At 38.6% G+C, this 22,564-nt stretch overlaps 1 long non-coding RNA gene across 2 annotated transcripts; it reads right to left on the reverse strand.

Moving 5' to 3' along the window:
* Positions 1 to 211: 211 nt before the first annotated feature.
* Positions 212 to 20,319, reverse strand: LOC148803906 (uncharacterized). Of its 2 annotated transcripts, XR_016080275.1 has the most exons (4): positions 19,726 to 20,318; positions 18,587 to 18,668; positions 598 to 687; positions 212 to 452 (listed from the first exon to the last, which is right to left on the reverse strand). It is a non-coding gene; the product is annotated as an uncharacterized LOC148803906 (long non-coding RNA). The 2 variants fall into 2 exon arrangements; XR_016080276.1 differs by lacking the exon at positions 18,587 to 18,668 and having other exon boundaries at positions 19,726 to 20,319.
* Positions 20,320 to 22,564: the final 2,245 nt, after the last annotated feature.

Consider the following 22,564-nt stretch of genomic DNA (forward strand, 5'->3'; position numbering starts at 1 on the left):
GATTTAGATAAAAGCCAACGGTTGGATGGCTGTTGACTTAGGTGTTTTTTTTTCACATTTTTATATTAGATTTATTCCAATTTTGTTTTTTTTTTTTGCACTAGCACTTTTACTAATTCACCACTTTAATACTTGCTTAGTGAAAATCTCATGATAATTAAAAATAACTTAAATAAAAAATGTAATTTCAAACAAAATTAATGTATTAAATTAAAAAACTAATTATTATTATTTCTAAAAGAATTATTCAAATACAATATCCAATTGACATAAAAAATACAAGGACTTCAAAAAAAAATCAATTTGTCAAATAATATAACGCATCTTCCTTTCTTTCCACTTCTATCATAATTTAAGATATCTAATAATCTCTGTGCTTTATTCTCCTGATTAATTCCAACAGACATCCAAACTCTGCACAGCTTTAAATACAACACTGCATAAATTATAACCTGAACCAAAATGTCCAATAGACGGCATCAGAACTACATAGCTTCAATAAATAAACAAAGGAACTATATGAAGCCTGTTGCATCAGAAATAGCTTCAATAAATAAACAAAGGAACTATATGAAGCCTGTTGCATCAGAAAAATACCTGCTCATTTCCAATATGGAAGTGTTTGCTAACAGAAATATCCTTGGAATTAAGACAATAAAGTCTTGAACAAATCTAAATATAGAAAATCTGCAAATATAAAATAGTTCATTCAACTAATGGAAAATAAAAGCTTATTACAACTTTCAAAACATGAAACACACAACTACATGCAAGAGTCCAAGAATCCCATTCAAATCAGGCCAACCTATACTTGCGGATCAATACCTTTATACATAAAGCTTCCCATTTCGACCCAAACTTCCAATGCCACTTTCGCAAAATAGCTTTACTCAACCCTAATTCTTCTAAACACTATCGAATCTTACCTTCTCTTTTATTTGACATTACAGAATTGAATCTTTTCTAGTCATATCATCCATGGAGACTAGAACTTTAAGCAGAGATAGGTAATGGTGGGCATTATTGCCAATACATTCTTTATAACAGTAGCTTTGGTACCAAGGAAAGATGCTTGCACTTCCAACCAGCTCTTTCAAAACTTACAGATAAAGATAGAATGCAAAGCCTTGTATTTTGTATGTATTTTAACTGCACATATATGTATTTGTACTCCTTCCAAGGCTCAGTTTAAGAGTACAAATATATATATATATATATATATATATATATATATATATATATATATATATATGTAGAGTGCAAAGTCAAATCTATTTTCATCTTTTAAAAAACACTTTTCCTAAGGCAAGAAAAATCCACTTCTCCACATTTCTTTCTAGTATTCACTTACATGAGAAGAGGGTTTGACAGACACCACTGCTTAGTGCTTACTGGTTAAGTTCTGGAGAATTGAGAAGAAAACATGCCTGAACAAGGCTAGGCATCATCTATTCTTAACTTTATTCACTTTCTTTTGTTGAAAAGAGACTTACAACTTTGACAACTACTCCTTCAATCTTAAAAGTGAAGGGATGAGAGATCCATCATATGGATGGCCGAACCCTATAGAAAGGTAGGGAGAAATTTCAAAAATTTTCTCTCTCCCATCTGAGAATCACATTCCCTGTTTTAGAAAACTGCTTTTCAAGGATCAATCTTGAACCAAGAATCGAACCAAATCTGCAGTATCTCCCAACGAAGGAGTTCACGCCCAAAGAAAAAACTCCAAAGACTGCTCCCACTAAAGATGGCACCGCGAATGGTGGAGCAGAATCAGCAGGGTCCGTCCAACGAACCAAATTCTTCAGCAAGAATTCGATGGAGACAGTGAGCACGACTTCTGATCAGCCTTTCTCCAAAGATTGATATCAAGACTCTTCTTGATCGCTTCTACAATGGAGATCGAACTGGCAATATGGCGGAAACTGGAAGAGGACGCAAAGAGAAGATGGCGCAGTCACACTGTTGTTGTCTTCTCTCTGTGTTATTTGAGATATGATCTCTTAATTCTGGGATGGGCTAAATGGTTCGCCCCTCCTCCTTTTATAGGCTTAAAGAGAACTCCTAATCTCATTAGGAGTTTCCTAATCCAAATTTGTATTTGGATAATGAGTTCTCTTTAAGTGATAAGGATAAGACCTTATCTTATCTGTAGATTAGATTAGCTCTCTCATAATCTCATTTAGAAGTTTCTAGATCCAAATCCTTATTTGAATCTAGACTCTCTGAGTGGATAGGGATAAGACCCTATCATATCTACTGATTTAATCCCATATCCGTCCCCTTATTTAACTAATCAAATTAGGCCAGTTCGAAATGGGCTTTAGGCCCAATAAGTCTAAGTGCTCAGAATGCTTCCAAACTGTTGCCCAATTGGGCTTCTTTGTATGACGTGGAACCCAAACATTGATCTACACATCAGCCACACGGGTTCAACCCAGCCTCTGTTACAAGGCCTAGCCGAATTCGCTAAAAAGACAGTAAACCCCCTGAAGCCCATCACATGGACTCCTAATGGGCCCAACACTTAGACTAAGTGGTCTTTGGGCCAAGCCACCTTAAAAAAAACCCAAGGACTATGGGCAGATGCAAGATTAGCCCATCAGGTATAACCCTCAATGGTCTTACACTTAACCTCTCAACCCATAATGATCATACACTGCCTTACAAGAGATGACCTCTCCCTCGACTGCAAGGAACAGTGTTGCAATCTCTACTCACATGGATCCAGGGAATTAAAACCTTTTACAAACATTTTGAAACTATAATATATATATATATATATATAAATATATTTTGCAAAAACAAATTTCAACAATTGAAATCAACTACCAGTAGTTTTGGTTTCCATCAGAGAGTGTATCCCCGATCATTAACTTTGTCCGACAAAGGGGTTGATCCTATCACTATGATCACCCACTCAGATTAATTGTCAGACTATCCCAACATACCTAGGTTTTGACCCCCTCTAAGGATCTCACTGATTGGCACATCAAAGACAACCCAATCTGACACCTAGTGTAGTATCATAATCAAGTCTAGGTGTCAGGTGTAACATTCCAGTTTTGCCCACTTATCACTAAGGTCCAGGGCAACACTGGAATTCTGGTTCGGTTCAAGGTTTCAAGTTAAACCTACACTACATGTACCTTGAGTCTCACCCTAGCGGTTAAGACAGGCCACCCCAACCAACTTAGCGACACATCAATGTCAGCCTTAGCAGGATAAATCACCCCAGACTTATCCAACAGTTGTAAACATTCTAAACTAACACGAGTCTCATAAATGTCCAATTTAAGGGTATTACACAGAAACACATCACAATAACATGAATAAAATATGTACTTTATTAATTAAATGTCATAAGATACATCATTCTGATTGGAGCTAAGGGCATACACTGTCTAATAGCTCCCACTTGCACTTAGGTCAAATCTGGTACAAGCCGGAGTCCCAGATTTTTCACGTGTTTCTCAAACACTTTCTGTGTCAGTGGCTTAGTCAAAGGGTTTGTCGCATTTTCCGTTGATGCTACCTTTTAACATCAATCTCCCATAGATCTAGTGTTGTCACACAATAGTGGAATGGGTGATGTGCGGAATTCCAAATTCCAAAATGAACACCTTCGTTCATAAGGCAGCCTCACTTACGGCAATGTGATCGGCTTAGGTTGTGGACTGTTATTTTTGCTACTTAGGACCCCTGTTTAGTGACTTTCAGGAAACAACACACGATCCTATCGTGAAAACATGCCCAGATGTAGACTTTCTATCAACTGGATCCGACTGGAAATCGGCATCAGTATACCCCTGGATCTGTAGTGAGCTACCATCGAATACCAGACAAAACTCTTTTTTCCTTCGAAGGTACTTAAGTATATTTTTCACAGTTGTTCAGTGCTCCTACCCTAGGTTGGCTTGGAATCTGCTTACCACACTCACTGCCTAAGCAATGTCAGGACGAGTGCACAGCATGGCATACATGATGCTCCCTACGGCTAAGGCATAGGGAATGTCCTTCATGCCCTCAATCTCCTCGAGAGTCTTGGGAGACATCCTCTTGGAGAGATTGACTCCGTGCCTGAAAGGAACATTTCCCTTCTTGGAGTTCTCCATGTTGTACCTCTTGACAATTTTGTCAATGTAAGCAGATTGGGATAATCCTATTATCCGCTTCGATCTATCTATATAAAGCCGAAGACCCAATATATAGGAGGCTTCTCCAAGATCTTTCATGGAGAATAGATGTGAAAGCCATACTTTCACCGTAGTCAACATTCCTACATCATTCCCAATGAGTAGAATGTCGTCTACATATAGAACCAGAAACGTAATTTTGTCCCCACTGGACTTCCTGTAAACACATGGCTCATCCGAATTCTGCTCAAAGTCAAACTTTTTGACAATAGAATCAAACTGTATGTTCCAACTCCTAGAAACTTGCTTAAGTCCATATATGGATCTATTTAATTTACATACCATGTGTTCCTGACACGCAACTATGAAACCTTGTGGTTGTTGCATATATATATCTTCAGTAAGATCTCTATTCAGGAACACAGTTTTGACATCCATTTGTCAAATCTTGTAGTCATGGTATGTTGCTACAGCTAATAGGATCTGAATGGATTTAAGCATGGCCACGGGCGAAAAGGTTTCCTCATAATCGATGCCCTCTTTTTGAATATGCCCTTTTGCCACCAAACGAGCCTTGTAGGTCTGAACCTTACCATCGGGGCCCTTCTTCCTCTTACAGATCCATTTGCAACCAATTGCTTTTACCCCGGGGAGCAGATCTACTAGAGTCCAAACTCTATTAGTCTCCATTGAGTCCATCTCAGCTCTCATGGCATCTACCCACTTCAACGAATCTATGACCAACATAGATTCCGCATAAGTCACGGGATCCTCCTCACTAGTCAAGGTTTCCAACATGTAACTATCCTAATCATAGCCAAAACAGACTGGTGGCTTGGAAACCCGGGTAGATCTTCTAGGTTGGTCACTACTTGGAACTTGTGGGACATCTCCCATTACTCCTGTGCTCTCATCATCAAGAACTATTTCCTAACGATGGGTGTCTAGGATATAATCATTTTCCAAGAACTGTGCATTTCGACTGTAGAACACCTTCTTCTCACTTGGGTCATAGAATAGGTAACCTACAAAGCCTTTTGGGTAGCCTATGAATAAGCATCGACTTGTTTTATATTCCAACTTGTCCGCACTCGTTCTTTTAACATGCATTGGACAACCCCAAATCTTCAAGTGTCTAACACTTGGTTTCTTTCTGATCCAAAGTTTGTATGGAGTATTCAGAACCGATTTGGTTAGAACCCGATTCAGCACGTATATCGCAGTCTCTAATGCGTATCCCCAAAAGGATGTGGGTAACTCTAAGGGTATGAGAAGTGACCGGACCATATCCAATAATGTCTTATTCTTCCTCTCTGAAACACCGTTAAGTTGTAGTGTAGCAGGAGGAGCCAACTGTGATACTATCCCGTTAACCTTCAAGTAGTCCCTAAATTCGTCAGAGAAATACTCGCCACCTCGATCTGATCGAATGGTCTTAATTTCTCTCCCTAACTGTTTCTCGACCTCTTGTTTGAACTCCTTAAACTTTTCAAAGGATTTGGACTTATGTCTCGTTAAATACACATAACCATGCCGAGAATAATCATCAGTAAATGTAATGAAATACACGTGCTAGTTACAAGTCCTAACACTTAGGGGACCATATACATCAGTATGTATTAGGTCAAGCGTGCTTGTACATCTTTCAGGCTTACCGTTAAATGGTCGTTTTGTCATCTTACCCTGAAGGCAAGGATCACAAGTGGGAAGATCTTCTACAGTTAGAAAATCCAAAGGACCATCCTTTACCAACCTTGTGATACGATCAATACTGATATGGTCAAGTCGGTAATGCCACATGCACGTGGGATTAATTGTATCACAGATTCTTTTCTTGGGGATATCAACCGGCGTAGTTTCGACTATGTTAGTTTCTAAAAAAAGATATAGAACATAGAAACCGTTCTCCAGTTTCCCGTATGCGATGAATTTGTTGTTTCTTTTAATAGTAATCGTATTACTAAATAAGACAATATCCATCCGCACACAGTTTTGAGACAGAAATCAAATTTTTCTTAAATTCTATACAAAAAGACAATCTTTAAGTACAATAAATCATTCTCTAAAATTTAATTCTACGGTCTCTATGGCCGCAGCTGCAACACTTGCAGAAGTCCCCAAGTAAAATGTCACATCTCCTTCACTCAGCCTTTTGCTTACCTTGAACCCCTGCAATGAGTTACATGCATGAGTTGAAGCCTCGGAGTCAATACACCAGGACACAGAAGTTACCAACAAATTGGTTTTTATGACACAAGATTCGAAATTACCTTTCTTGGGTTCTAGGTATTGAGGACAGTTCCTCTTCTAGTGGTTGGTCTACTTACAAAAGTGACAAGCATCCGATGCCTTATCTTTCCTCTATTTCTTGGGTTTGGTGGCCTTCTTTTGGGGTTTTCTCTTTGCCCTCCTCTTCTTGCCCTTCTTGCCAATTTCAACAAACATGGCTAAGGGCTCATACTTCTTAATCAGTTCTTTGACCCTCTGCAACATATTGTTGAGTTCTTGAACGCTAACGTTCAACTTATTCATATTGTAATTCATAATGAACGGATTGAATAACGGAGGCAAAGAGTTGAAAATGGTGTCTATTTGGGTCGTGTGATCCAGTCCGGATCCAAATGCTTAAAGCTCATTGATGTAGCCCATCATCCGAAGATAATGGTCATAAACTTGCTGCCCCTTGGTCATTTGTGCGGTCATAAACTATTTTAATACCTTTTGTAGAGTAGAACGGTTCTGCTCTTCGTACATTGTCTTTAGACTGTCCAATATGTCATTGTCAAGTTCGATCTAATCAAACTGCTTCTGTATCGGATTGTCCAGGGAGACAATGATATAATACCGGGCGAGAGTTTTTCTCCTCCCATTCCCGATACCCTTCTCTATGCCTCAAAAGCCCTATCTCTCGGACGATCCGGGGCAGGATTCTTAGCCACCTTATCCAGTTTTTCAGAGGTCAAGACCAACATTAGGTTACGATACCAGTCGACATAGTTTGAGCCCTTAAGCTTATTGTCATCCAAAAACTTTGCAAATTGTCCATTTTTTATTTCTGATAAAAAACAAACATTAATCCACAACCTAATTTGATTCATGTTATTTACATAGATATGGCTTTTAATCTATGTTCCATTCCTATTTATTCATCTCTGAGATTTTCCTCCCATCTCAATGACGGAGACTGCGAATTGTCTTTGGAAATGTGGGAAACCACATAGGGTGCATGGAGCCAATTGTTTCAGCTACAAAACCCCACCACCTTTCTGTGAAGGATCATATCCACTCATTATATTCATGAACGCCAATGTACCGTGAGAGTCTTCCATTTTCTGGTGAAGTGGTGGGGTCTTCCATTTTCTGTCCAGTGAATGTTCACCCATTATATTCATGAACGCCAAGGTACTGTGAGAGTTCCATTTTCTGGTGAGGTCCTCCCACATTGGTGTAGGACACCCCTATCATCTTATGAAACACTCCAACAGATCTAGCAACACTTGGATAGCCCAATTTTATGGTGCATCTCCTCATAACTTAATGATCAATTTTCATGCTAATAATGAAAGGCCTTTAGAGAGTTCATCATATGAATCTTCCTATCACATGCACTCATATTTCAGGAGGGAACAAAAATTACGCCATAATTTAATTTAGGTCAAACCAAAGTGGCTCCCACTAACTTTCATAAAATCAGATTTAGGTGGGCCCTAAACGGCTAGGGTTCCACACGTATCCTTTACATGTTAGACAGTTTTGTATGCCCTTAGCTTCAATCAGAATGATGTACTTTATGAGTTTATTGTAAATGAATAAAGATACATATTTGATTCATGTTCCCTTGGTATGTTTCTGTGTAATACCCTTAAACTGGGCACTTAATGAGACTCGTGTTAGTTTAGAATGTTCACAGCCAGTGGGTCGGTCTAGGGAGACCTATCCTGACAAGGCTGACACTGTGGTGCCACCAAGTCGGTTGGGGTGGCCTGTCTCAGCTGCCAGGGTGAGACCATAGGCACATACAATGTAGGATTAATTGAATCTTTGAACTGGACCAGATTTCCAGTATTGCCCTGGACCTTGGAGATTGATAGGCAAAACTGGAAAATTAAACCCGACCCCTATACTCGATTATGATACTGCACTAGGTGTCGGATTGGACTATCTTTGATGTACCGATCAGTGAGATCCTTAGCGGGGGTCAAAACCTGGGTATGTTGGGACAGTCCGAGAATTCATCTGAGTGGGTGATCATAGTGATAAGATCAGCCCCTTTGTCGGACAAAGGTAATGATCGAGGATGCACTCTCACTGATGGAAACCAAGACTGCCGGCAGCCAATTTCAACCGTTGAGATTTGTTTTGCAAAATATATTTTATATATAAGATATAAAAGTATATATATGGTTTCTAAAAAGTTTGCAAGAAGGTTTTAATTCCCGGGATCCATATGAGTGGAGAGTGCAACACTGTTCCTTGCAGCCGAGGGAGAGGTCATCTCTTGTCGGGCAGTGTATGATCATTATGGGCTGAGAGATTAAGTGTAAGACCATTGAGTATAACACCTGATGGGTTAATCTTGCATCTGCCCACAGTCCCTGGGTGTTACAAGGTAGCTTGGCTCATGGACCACTTAGTGTAAGTGTTGGGCCCATAGAGCTCATTTGATGGGTTTCAGGGGGTACACTGTCTTCAGCAGTGCATTCGGCCAGGCCTTGTAACAAAGGCTGGGCTGAACCCATGTGGCTGATGTATAGATCAATGCTTGGGTCCCACGCCATACAAGGAAACCCAACTGGGCAGCAATTTGGAAGGTTTTTTGAGTACATAACCTTAATGGGCCTTAAGCCCATTTCGAACTGAACTGATTTGATCAGTCGTTTAAAGGGGGCGAATTCTGAAGTGGGTCAGCTAAAAGGATTGGGCTTAGACCCTATCCACTCAGAGAGTCCAAGATCTAAATGAAATTTAGATATGGAAACCTCCTAATTAGATTAGGAGACAGTTGATCTGATCTGCAGATAAGATAAGGATTATCCCTTATCACTAAGGGACTTCTAACCCAAATATGATTTGGATTAGTAACTCCTAATCTGATTAGGAACTGATCCCTTTAAGATTATAAAAAGGGGAAGGGGGCGACAGCCTTGGACACACAATAACATCAATAGCATTCTTCTGTTTAAGAAAGAGAGATTAAGAGATTTCCTGCATACTGCGAATTCTCTTTTGCCGCCACCTTCCTGCCATTGCCATTCCTTCAGTTCGATCTCCAGTTCTTGTGAGCAATCAAGATTGGATCTTGATTTCAATCTTTTGGGAAAAGATTGATTGGAGTTGTACTCACAAGTCGTCCAGTTGATTCTTGCGAAGGGTTAAGTTCTTTTGAAGAACATTGTTGATTCTGCTCCATCCTTCACTGCGCTATCTTCAGTGGGAGCAGATTTTGGATCCTTCCTTGGGCGTGAACACCTCAATTGGGAGATAGTATTTCTCCGTATCAGGTATAATCCTCTCCCACTCCTTTTGGTTCAGATCTGGTTCAATTTATGGTTCAAGATTGATCATTGAAAATATGATTTTCTAAATAGAGAATACGATTCCCAGTTGAAAGGAGAGAAAAAATTTTGAAATTCGCCTCTTATTCCGCAATCTTTGGGCGTCCATAGGATGGATTTCTCATCCTTTCATTACAGAGGTGTGGGACCAACCACTGAAAGAGATCATCCAATGATATTTAGGGACACCATGGCAATGATGTGCATTCAGCCATGGTGTGTGAAAAGCCACAATCATATTTGCATGAGCCAAGTACTTATGACCCATGAACATAGCACATCACACATCTATACATCACATACAATGATAGAATTGATCGAATCAATCAATATCTGTAAAGTCCATTATTAAAGCCCATTTTAAACCATAATATTACCAACTAAAATTATCTAGGTATATGGGCTGAATAGCAGTTAACAGTTCGGCCCATATAGCTTTCTTGCAATTAGTGGGTTTTTGTAGTTTTAACTCTTTAAAATTGGGCCTTACAGGTGTGGGCTGAATTAAATCTCTTAATTAACCATCAATCCCTTGACCCAAAAGTGGGAAATTAAAACTAACAATCAGCCTTCCTATCACCTTTTGCAAGCATTTTAAAACCATATATATATATTGTAAAAACAAATTTCAACAATTGAAATTAATTATTAGTAGTTTTGGTTTCCATTAGAGAGTTAATCCTTAATCATTACCTTTGTCCGACAAAGGGGTTGATCCTATCACTATGATCACCCACTCAGATGAATTCTCAGAATGTTCCAACGTACCCAGGTTTTGACCCCCTCTAAGGATCTCACTGATTGGCACATCAAAGACAGCCCAATCTGACACTTAGTATAATATCATAATCGAGTCTACGTGTGAGGTGTAACATTCCAGTTTTGCCCACTTATCACCAAGGTCCAAGGCAACACTGGAATTCTAGTTCGGTTCAAGGTTTCAAGTTAAACATATACTACATGTACATCGAGTCTCACCCTGGCGGCTGAGACAGACCACCCCAACCAACTTGACGACACATCAGTGTTAGCCTTAACAGGATAAATCTCCCCAGACTTATCCAACGGCTGTAAACATTCTAAACTAACACGAGTCGCATAAGTGTCCAATTTAAGGGTAATACATAGAAACACATTATAATAACATGAATAAAATATGTATTTTATTAATTAAATGTCATAAGGTACATCATTCTGATTGGAGCTAAGGGCATACACTGTCCAACAAAAAGTTTTCTTGAAGCATGTCATTGATTTCATCACTGAATAAGTGTAGTTCAAACTGCTAACTTCTTTGGGTCAGGGGAGACCTGAGATGGTTTTAGAGTTTTGACTGAAAAGGTGAAAATTCTTGACTTTTTGTTGTGGCTCCTAATCCTCGAGAACCATTGGCAGTTGAATTGTGATTCAAAGAATCACTAATTATCAACCCTCCCTATAGATGATCAACATGAGTAAAGGCATAATTTCTAACTACCAGAGCACAATTCCCAAGGGATAAGGAACCTCAAGTATGACTTTATCTAAAGTAAGAAATTCTGCAAACCTTTCCAATCAGAACTGAGACGATGGCAGAGTTTGTGACGTAGCCCAACCAAATACTACAGCAGCTGGCTTTCCAACAAATTTTGCAACTCTTCAAGCTCATTGTGCAATACAGTAGTGACTAATGGAATAATTGAATTAGCTAAAATACAAAAACACAATGAAAATGATTCTATAATATTATACATATCACCATCTACACAAATACTACAAGTACCTGCTGAAAACGTCTCCAGTGACCAAAATACAAGATAGGAATCCAAGAAATGTAATCTCGAAACTTGTGTTATAGAAACCAACTTATTGATAGCTTCTGCGTCCTGGTGTATTGACTCTGGGGATTCAATTCCTACGTATAACTCACTGCAGGGGTTCAAGGTAAACAGAAGACTGAGTGAAGGAAAAGTCACGCTCTACTTGGGGACTATTGCAACTGTTGTAGCCGCAGCCATAGAAACCGTGGAGTTACTTTTTAAAGAATAAACAATTGTACTGAAAGATTGTCTTTATGTACAAAATTTAAGGAGAAATTTGATTTGTCTTAAAACTGTGTAAAGATGGTTATTCTATCTTTTTTAGTAATACGATTACTATTAAAAGAAATAACAGATTCATCACATACGAAAAACTGGAGAACGGTCTCTATGTTCTATATCCTTCTCTAGAAACTAACATAATCGAAATTACGTCGACTGAAATCCCCAAGCAAAACGCCCATGATACAGTTAATCCCACGTGTCTGTGGCATTACCGACTTGACCACATCGGTGTTGACCAAATCACAAGGCTGGTAAAGGATGTTCCTTTGGATTTTCTAACTGTAGAAGATCTTCCCACTTATGAGCCTTGCCTTCAGGGTAAGATGACGAAACGGTCATTTAACGGTAAACCTAAAAGATGTACAGGCACACTTGACCTTATATATACTGATGTATGTGGTCCCCTGAGTGTTAGGACAAGAAATCAACACGTGTACTTCATCATCTTCACCGATGATTTTTCACGATATGGTTACGTGTACCTAATGAGACACAAGTCAGAATCCTTTGAAAAGTTCAAAGAGTTCAGACAAGAGGTCGAAAACAGTTAAGAAAAGAAATTAAAACCCTTCGATCAGATCGAGGTAGTGAATATCTTTCTAACGAATTCATGGACTACTTAAAGGACAATGGGATAGTATCACAGTTAGCTCCTCTTGCTACACCATAACTTAACGGTGTTTCAGAGATGAGGAATAAGACCTTATTGGATATGGTCCGGTTACTTCTCATACACTCAGAATTACCCATATCATTTTGGGGTTACGCGTTAGATACTGCGATTTACGTGCTGAATCAATTTCTAACCAAATCGGTTCCGAACACTCTATATGAACTTTGGACCAGAAAGAAATCAAGTGTCAGACACTTGAAGATTTAAGGTTGTCCAACACACGTTAAAAGAACGAATGCAGACAAGTTGGAATCCAAGACCAGTCATTGCCTATTTATAGACTACCCAAAAGGCTTTGTGGATTACCTATTCTATGACCCAAGTGAATAGAAGGTGTTTTGCAGCCGAAATGCACAATTCTTGAAACCAATTATATCCTGAACACTCATTATCAGGAAATAGTTCTTGATGAAAAGAGCTCAGGAGCAGTGGAAGATGTCACACAAGTTCTAGGTAGTGACCAACCTAAAAGATCCACTCGGGTATCAAGCCACCAATCCGTTATGGTTATGACCAGGATAGTTACCTGGTGAAAACCTTAACTAGTGAAGAGGATCCCGTGACTTACGCGGAAGCTATGTTGGACATAGATTCCCAGAAGTGGGTGGAGGCCATGAGAGCAGAAATAGACTCAATGAAAACCAATGGAGTCTGGACTCTGGTAGATCCGCCCTCTGGGGTAAAAGCAATTAGTTGCAAATAGATTTACAAGAGGAATAAGGGCCCCGATGGTAGATTTGAGACCTTTAAAGCTCGTCTGGTGGCGAAAGGGTACACTCAGAAAAAGGGCATCGACTATAAGAAAACCTTTTCGCCTGTGGCCATGCTTAAATCCATTAGGATCCTATTAAATGTAGCAGCATACCATGATATGAGATTTGGAAGATGGATGCCAAAACTATATTCCTGAATGGAAATTTTACTGAAGATATTTATATGCAGCAGTCGCAAGGCTTCATTGTTGCAGGTCAAGAAAACATGTATGTAAACTTAATAGATGCATTTATGGACTTAAACAAGCATCTAGAAGTTGGAACATCAGTTTTGACTCTGCTGTCAAATCATTTAAATTCAAACAGAATCCGGATGAACTCTGTATTTACAGGAAGTACAGTGGAGATAAAGTTATCTTCTTGATTATATATGTAGATGACATTCTACTCATTGGGAATGATATAGGAATGTTAACTACGATGAAAGTATGGTTTTCACAACAATTCTCCATGAAAGATCTTGGAGAAACCTCTTATATATTGGGTCTTCAACTCTATAGAGATAGATCGAAGCGAATAATAAGATTATCCCAATCGACTTGCATTGACAAAATAATCAAAAGATATAGCATGAAAAACTCTAAGAAAGAAAATGTTCCTTTCAGGCATGGAGTCACTCTCACCATGAAGATATCTCTCAAGACTTCTGAAGAGATTTATGGCATGAAAGACATTCCCTATGCCTCTGCCGTAGGGAGCATCATGTATGCCATGCTATGCACTCGTCCTGACATTACTCAGACAGTGAATGTAGTAAGCAGATTTCAGGCCAACTCAAGGCAGGAACACTGGACTGCAGTGAAAAACATACTTAAGTACCTTCAAATGACAAAAGAGTTTGGTTTAGTATTCGACGGTAGCTCATTACATATCAAAGGATATACAGATGCTGATTTTCAATCGAATCCAAATGATAGAAAGTCTACATCTGGATATGTTTTTACGATAGGATCGTGTAATATTTTCTGAATGTCAGCAAACAGGGGTCCTAAATAGCTAATTAACTGTCCACAACCCAACCCGAATACATCACCCATTCCACTGTTGTGTGACAACACTGGATCTACGAGAAGTTGATGTTAAGAGGTAGCGTCAATAGAAAATATAGCAGACCCATTGACAAAACCACTATCACAGAAAGTGTTTGAGAAACACGTGGAAAACATAAGACTCCAGCTTGTACCTGATTGGACCTAAGTGCATGTGGGATTTGTTGAACAGTTTTGTATGCCCTTAACTTCAATCATTATAATATACTTTATGAGTTTATTGTAAATGAATAAAAATGCATATTTAATTCATATTCCCTAGGCATGTTTCTGTGTAATACCCTTAAACTAGACACTTAATGAGATTCATTAGTTTAGAATATTCACAGCGAGTGGATCGGTCTGGGGAGACATATCCTGATAAGGCTGACACTGTTATGCCACCAAGTCGGTTGAAGTGGTCTGTTTCAGCTGCCAGGGTGAGACTCTAGACACATACAGTGTAGGATTAATTAAATCTTTGAACTAGACCAGATTTCCAGTATTGTCCTGGACCTTGGAGATTGATGAGCAAAACTAGAAAATTACACCCGACTCCTAAACTCGATTATGATACTGGTATAAGTATCGGATTAGGCTGTTTTTCATGTACCAATCAGTGAGATCCTTAGCGAGTGTCAAAACCTGGGTATGTTGGGACAGTTTGAGAATTCATCTGAGTGGGTGATCATAGTGACAGGATCAACCCCTTTATCGGACAAAGGTAATGATCGATGATGCACTTTCACTGATGGAAACCAAGACTGCCGACAGCCGATTTCAATTGTTGAGATATAAAAATAAACATATATATTATGGTTTCTAAAATGTTTGTAAAAATGTTTTAATTCTCGGGATCCATATAAGTAGAGAGTGCAACACTATTCCTTGCAGCCGAGGGAGAGGTCCTCTCTTGTCGGGCAGTGTATGATCATTATGGGCAGAGAGGTTATGTGTAAGACCATTGAGGGTAATACCCGATGAGCTAATTTTGCATCTGCCCACAGTCCCTGGGTGTTACAAGGTGGCTTGACCCAGGGACCACTTAGGGTAAGTGTTGGGCCCATAGAGCCCATTTGATGGATTTCAGGGGGTGCACTGTCCATAACAAGGTATTCGGCCAGGCCTAATAACAAAGGCTGGGCTGAACCCATGTGGTTGATGTGTAGATCAATGCTTGGGTCCCACGCCATACAATGAAACCCAACTGAACAACAGTTAGAAAGGTTGAGTGAGCACATAAACTTAATGGGCCTAAAACTCATTTCAAACTGGACTTATTTAATAAGTTAAATATGGACGAATTCTAAGATGGATCAGTAGATAGGATAGGGCCTTAACCCTATCCACTCAGAGTCCAGATCTAAATGTGATTTGGATCTGGAAACCTCCTAATAAAATTAGGAAAATGTTGATCCAATCTGCAAATAAGATAAGGGTTTATCCTTATCACCTAAAGATGTTTTGATCCAAATAAAATTTGGATCAGCAACTCCTAATTGGATTAGGAGCTGATCCTTTGGGATTACAAATAAGAAGGGGGCGGCAACCTTTAGATAAGACATACATCCTCTTCAGACCTGAAAACACAGAAGAAAGATTTTTGCAATCCCTGCAAAAATCTTTCTTGCCGCCTCCTTCCTGCAATCGCCAGACATCCAATTCAATCTCCAACTTTGTGAGAAAAGTTAAGATTCGATATTGACATCAGTTTTTTGTGAAAGAATTGAAACGAAACTGTGCTCACGTGCCAACCTGCTGTTTCTTGCGAAAGACAGAGTTCTTGGAAAAGAACACTGTTGATTCTGCTCCATCTTACACTGCACCATCTTCAGTGAGAACTGTTTTTGGATCATTCCTTGGGCGTGAACACCTTCGTTGGGAGATATTATTTCTTCGTATCAGGTATAATTCTCTCATACTCTTTTTTGTTCAGATCTGGTTCAATTTATGGTTCAAGATTGATCCTTGAAAATATGATTCTCTAAATAGAGAATGTGATTCCCAATTGAAGGGAAAAAAAATTTTGAAATTCGCCCCTTTATTCCGCAAGATTTGGGCGTCCATACGATAGATCTCTCATCCCTTCAAAGTCTTCTACATATTTACAGATTTAGAATTAACAATCAAATACTACAATTACAAGGAAGGAGATAATGAAATACATGTAGAGTCCTATTTTTTGATAATAAAAGAAAATTTTATTTAAAAAAAGAAGAAAATTACAAGGTGACTATAAGTCACCCGAGAGAACCGAAAAAACAAACAACTTCCCATACAACAAACCAACCAAAATACATGAAAAGTCTTTTGGTCATTTTGTCCTAGAAGATAGAGTAAGTTAAATGATTTAATGGCAATGCTAATGAACTAAGAAACCAGTTAATGTTCCTTTGTAAATTGCTATTGATTTTTTAGAAGATGCACTAATTTTCTATTTGGCCTGAGTTTCCTGTCAAATTCAATAAGGACATGCTTAAAAGATGCAAGGGGTAGTACATACTACAAATTCAGTTTATAACCATTTTCTCCTAACAATCAGGCCAGGAGATGCACATTATAAGTTCATCCTTTCATGAAAAAAAATAATTTCCTTAAATCACTGTTGATTGGTGACAATAACCTGTATGGTTTATCTTCTCCCCAGGAGGACATTCAATGAGCAGCTTCTTTGTATCCTGAAGGATGAATGAGTTGTCCTTGGGGCTATTGATCCATGTAATGGTAAAATTTCAAGCCAACAAGTGTGAGAACACGATAGGGGTGTTCACAGGTCGGGTTGGGTCGATTTCATGGGATTTTCCCAACCGACCCAACCTAGTCGGGTTACCAGAGGTGGGAACCGAAACCGACCCATTGATAGGCCAAACCGACATGGTCGATTTGAGTCGGGTTGGGTTGGTTTCGGTCGGTTTCGGTTTTTCTCCTGTACAAAGCCGAATAAACTCTGAATTAGTTGAGGACTTGAGTTGAGGACTTGAGTTGAGGGGGGCAGACCAACCAAGTTAAGTTAGAGAATAAAAGATTTTAAGAAAAGACAAAAGTGGAATTAGAAGACTAGTAGGAAACTAGAAATTCTAATTGTAATTGCCTAATGGGCCTTCTAGTTCTAGTAGGAATTCTAATTGTAATTGCCTAATCTAGGTAAAAAACTAAAAAAGGACACCTAATTAATTGAATTCTAATTGTAATTGCCTAATATAGGTAAAAAACTAAAAAATGACACCTAATTAATTGAATTCTAATTGTAATTGCTTAATGGACTTTCTATTTCTAGTAGAAGTCTAGAAGACTAGTAGGAATTAGGAAATTACTCAAACTAGGAAGTAGAAACTACCAAACTAGTAGAAGAAAGACTAGTTCGGTTCGGGTCGGGTCATAAGAAAACCGAAACCGACTCGAGATATCGGTTTTTGTATGTGCCCAACCCAAAACCGACCAGTACGAATGAAAACCCAACTAACTCGGGTTGGATCGGTCCGGGTTGGTCGGTTTGGTCGGGTTGGGCATTCTTATGAACAGCCCTAGAACACGGGTTCAAGTCTGAGAGTGGACATGCCAAGAAAGAAGCCAAAGGTTAGGTCTGTCTCCACTCTACCCCTCCCATACCCCATATAGCTGGGACCAACATTAGATAATGGCCCTTTTTGTTACCCACTATTGCTCCCAGTTACCCGGGTCTTGGGAAGGCTAAACTGGATACAAGCCTAAACTTTGGAATTTTTTTGTGCAAAGTGGCTCTTAGACTCAAATCAATTTTCTCATGCTTTCCAACCTGAGATTTTATCTTCGAACCCAAATCAGTTTTCTCATGCTTTCCAGCCTGAGATTTTACCTTTGCACCAAGCAATGGCCCCTAGTGCTTGATAATTGTAAATTAATGTCTAACTGGTTTATTTGTCTAGGTGGAGACAAGAAGGATGAGTATATATTGTGAAGAGGCCATAGGTGCCCTCATTTCATGCCTCAAAGATTCTGAAATTCCCACCACTCAAATAGCAGATGCCGAGACAATTCTAGCCCTGCAAGGGAGGTTCTCTTCCTCTGGGAAGACATTGATGACAAAGCTCTCTCCATGCTTGCTTTTAACACCATGATCCTGGTTAGTATTGGACCATTTAAAAATGAATACCTGTTATGTTAGCAGTTAACTACATTTACACATTGGTATTGAGTGCATATCAACATAGATATTGTGTTTTTTTCCCTTTTGTGCATCTTTTACTTTTAGTCAATCATTTTAATGGACTCCTAATTGGATTTCTCTTGTCTTCTTTTTATAGTATGTTCTATTAATTGGACTCCTAATTGGATATATATAGCATGGATGAACTTACCATATCAATGATCAACTTTGGATCACCAAGGAAGCATGTTAGCCTTCCCTTACCATAGCCAAGTGCCAAGCTATCAATGGTTCTCTAATTAGCAAAAACAAGCGCATCAATAACTTTGTGAGTTTCATACAAACCAAGTTGCCTTAGAAATGAAAGTAAGACTAATATCATATTTTGAAATATGGATCTTTTTCTTTTGTGAGTATCCATATCCATTGGAATGGATCTCAGGTTTGATATTGCTCCATTTTATGCCGTCGTAGTTAGAGAGGAGAACAGAACTTATATATAATTAGAAAAAGGAACGAGGGAAAATGAGGGGTTCTCTCACAACAAAGCTCACACGGACAGAGGACTGTAATCTTCTCATCTAGAGATAAAGCTTGTGACAGAGATCAAATGAATGCAAGTAAAGTGAGTTAGCACAATATCTTCTAGAGCTCGGGACAGAGATCAAATCAGTAATTATAAGAAAACTTTACAGGTATTTCCAAAAAATAACCTTGCTGGTAGTTAATTTTCTATAGTTCTAATATTTGTATAAACCAAAGGGGGATCCTAATAATGATAGTATCCTGAATTTATGTGCCCCATGAAGTGTGTAATTAGTCAACATATGATACAAACATGAAATTTCTAGTTACTGTAGCATTACTAATGGTCAGGTGACGCCAGTGGATGGTGCACTTTCAAAATCAATGTTGGAGAACAACCAATGCTATTTACTGGATTGTGCTGCTGAGGTTTTTGTCTGGGTTGGCCGTGCCACACAAATGGAGGAGAGAAAAGTTGCCAACCAAGCTGTTAAGGTAGAGCACTTGTTTCCATTCCTTCATGATAATCATAGCACAGACATTCTTATATACTCTCTGCTGTCAGGAATTTATTAGCAGCCAAAACAGACCAAAATCAACGCACATAACCAGAAAATATTTTTATTGGGCTTCATGGTTTTCAAAAGTTTAACCATAATCTATCAAAATAGGGTTTTACCTAGATTGAACAATGAGCACCTACTTTGTGATGCTAATCCAAGTAATCCAACAATTTTTAGTGGAACGAAAAATCCAAAACGAAAAATATATTTATGTTAAAGAAAATGCCCTAGAATGAACAGAGGTGGATGAGGTCGGATGTACCTTAACTGTGTATGTTGCCCTTCACCACTTTATGCCCTGAAATGGGAGAAATCACAAACAAATTGAATCAACTGCGAAAATGTGAAGAAGAACAAGAAGATTGAGAGAGAGAGAGAGAGAAAGAGAGAGACAGAGTCATAAAGACAGAGATTACCCTTCATCGCAGCCACTATTTGCCTGTTGTGGAATGAAAAAGTGAAAAAGAAGAAGATTTTGAGAGAGGGAGAGATATCGATCTTACCCTTCACTGCAGCAACTATAGAAGAAGATCGATCTTACCCTTCATTGCAGCAACTATAGAAGAAGATTTTGAGAGAGAGATCCCTTCTTCGTCAAAACTATTTCAGCCGGTTTCTCCATACAAAAGTTGAGGGCGGGAAGCAAGAGAGCGGGAGTCTTGAAATGGATTTTGCTTTTTAGATCTATAGGCAAGTTATTTAGACCGGTTCAAAGTTCGGTCCAAGTGTAAAAACCGCCGCCCAAGTTTCACTTTTTTCATTTTAGTTTTGTAGGTGGCGGTCCTCAAGAGAACGCCGCCTTGTCCCTCTTTATAGCGGTGGTCACTAGGACCGCCAGCTCTAGACCGCCGCCTTACATCGTTTTTACCATAAATAGTTTCTTCTCTTCTACAGATAAAATAGAATAAAGCAGTAAAGATTTGCGTTTTTATTAATGACCCTGTATTATTATTGTTTTTTTCCAATTCTGAAAGATAATGGAGTAACTTAGTTCCATATTTCAATTTTTAAACATATGCCATGATCCTTGTTCACCTCTCTCTCTCTCTCTCTACAAATAACTCTTGCCTATCTATTATATGTATAATATCCACATTTAGAATTAGAACTCTCTTCGATCTAATAACTGAGAAAGAAAGAAATAGGAGGTTGCACCAACGTCACTTGGCAAAACTAACATGGTGATGATTCAAGAACCCATGCAGCTCTAAATTCGTTGTTTGAATTCCAAAAGCGCTTCAATTTTATCATATTATCAGTGTTTTAGAGCCACACTGCTGCAACCTCAAAGGCCAAAAGAGGATTGGAGAAGGGAAGCACATTTCTATGATCAAAGTACCCAAACTTCAATTCCATATTGCAATGATTAGCTCTGATGAAGCGTTAGTTAAGGAAGGCGCTAAAATTGTAACTATGGCTTCAAAGTCCAAACCTTATTATTCTTTCTTAGCCACTATCTCAATTCCTCTGAACACTAAAGAGAATTTTGAATGTTTATGCAACACCTAGGTAAGCAATTTCCTAGGGTCCAAATAGTTTATACAATTATATCAGAATCATTGTTTGGTGAGCATCAACCTCTCTGTTCCTGATGCAAGTTTTAGATTTGAAGTCTAGAATAAAGACAATGCTTTTGTTATAATTTTGCCATATGATCTCTAACAACAGACAAAGAGCCATCTTCTAGTTTGTCAAGTCACCATTTTATTGAGGATATACACCATTTCTTGTCTATGTTTTGGGTTCTTTGCTCATAAAATGTCCTTTGCACAGAAAATTAGTCAAATTAGCCCATTGGGTTTAGTATTGATTACAATGACTAACTGATCAGTTCATGTTGACTTTATTAATTATCATCAGAGCCCTAATTGCCTTTTTGAAGTTCGAGAAATAAAAAATGAAGTAACATTGCTGAGTAGCAGTTAGCCCTAAAGAAAGCATAGGCTAACAGATAAATGGAGGTGATGCCAAATGGAATTCCCTCTTTCATTAGAATGAAAATGGTATGATGGCCATGGTTGTAGCTAGCTCGTGTTTATTTGTTAGTAAGAATGAGGGAAATTGGGAGATGTTACTCAGGGCAAATATGATATTTAATGATTTCTTTTTAGGGGAAATTTTGTAAATGTATATGTTTTCAGTCTAGATCAATAATAGAAGGAAGGTTTTATTTTTGAGTTTCACAAAAATTCAAAAGAGGTATTTATCAAAATAAACTATAAAAAAGGTTTGTATGATTTTGGGAAACTTCAGGAAAGATTTTGTATTTTAGCTTTTTTAAAGCACCCAATTAAATAGGTGTCGTTGTTTAACAACGAATCTTCTATGACGCCCATATGACTTCGTTTTCTGTAAAAATGATATATGTCCACAGCTGCAACCATCACATTCATTTATTCGGTATTGTTAGAACCGGACTGGATAAAGAACGTTATAATGAATTTAATAGGAGATTACATCTACTTCCCACAGCATATCCTATGTATTATTGAAAACATTTCCCACCGAAGATATTCTTAATATACGCTGAGATGTGCAAGTGGGACGCAGTTGGGCGCAAATTTGAGTTCGTTTAATAAATCCACTTGATCTATTTGAATAAAAATACAAAGAAGTCAAAAGAAAAAAAAAAAAGGGGGAAGAAACCATTCTAATTAAAATGTATTATTAAGCTGATTCATATTTAAAAAAAAAGGTAACTAATAGGATGGGCGTGATAGGGTATTAAACTATTAATGCATGTATCCAGTTTTACAGTCTGATCATTCAACCCATACAACTCTGACAACACTCAATTTCACCGTCACAGCTGCCACTAATGTAGTCAACCGCGCTCCACCATTACCTCCACTTGTCATCTGTCGACAGCTAACTGGCACCTTTTCCTCTGCCACCACCACCACCACCGCCACAGACTCTTCTTCACTGCCACTACCAATGTAGACCACTACTCAGCAATTGTCACTGCCAACACCATTATTCATTAATATCCACCACCACCGAACAAGCTAGCCGGCTACCGCCTTTACCACCCCACCTTCACCATTTTTAAGTATCAACATTTTATGGTGGGGGTGTAATTCGGGCGGGCCCAAGTTGAC

The sequence above is a fragment of the Nelumbo nucifera genome, chromosome 1 (assembly GCF_055504915.1).
Source record: "Nelumbo nucifera cultivar China Antique chromosome 1, China Antique-T2T, whole genome shotgun sequence".
Classification (NCBI taxonomy): domain Eukaryota; kingdom Viridiplantae; phylum Streptophyta; class Magnoliopsida; order Proteales; family Nelumbonaceae; genus Nelumbo; species Nelumbo nucifera.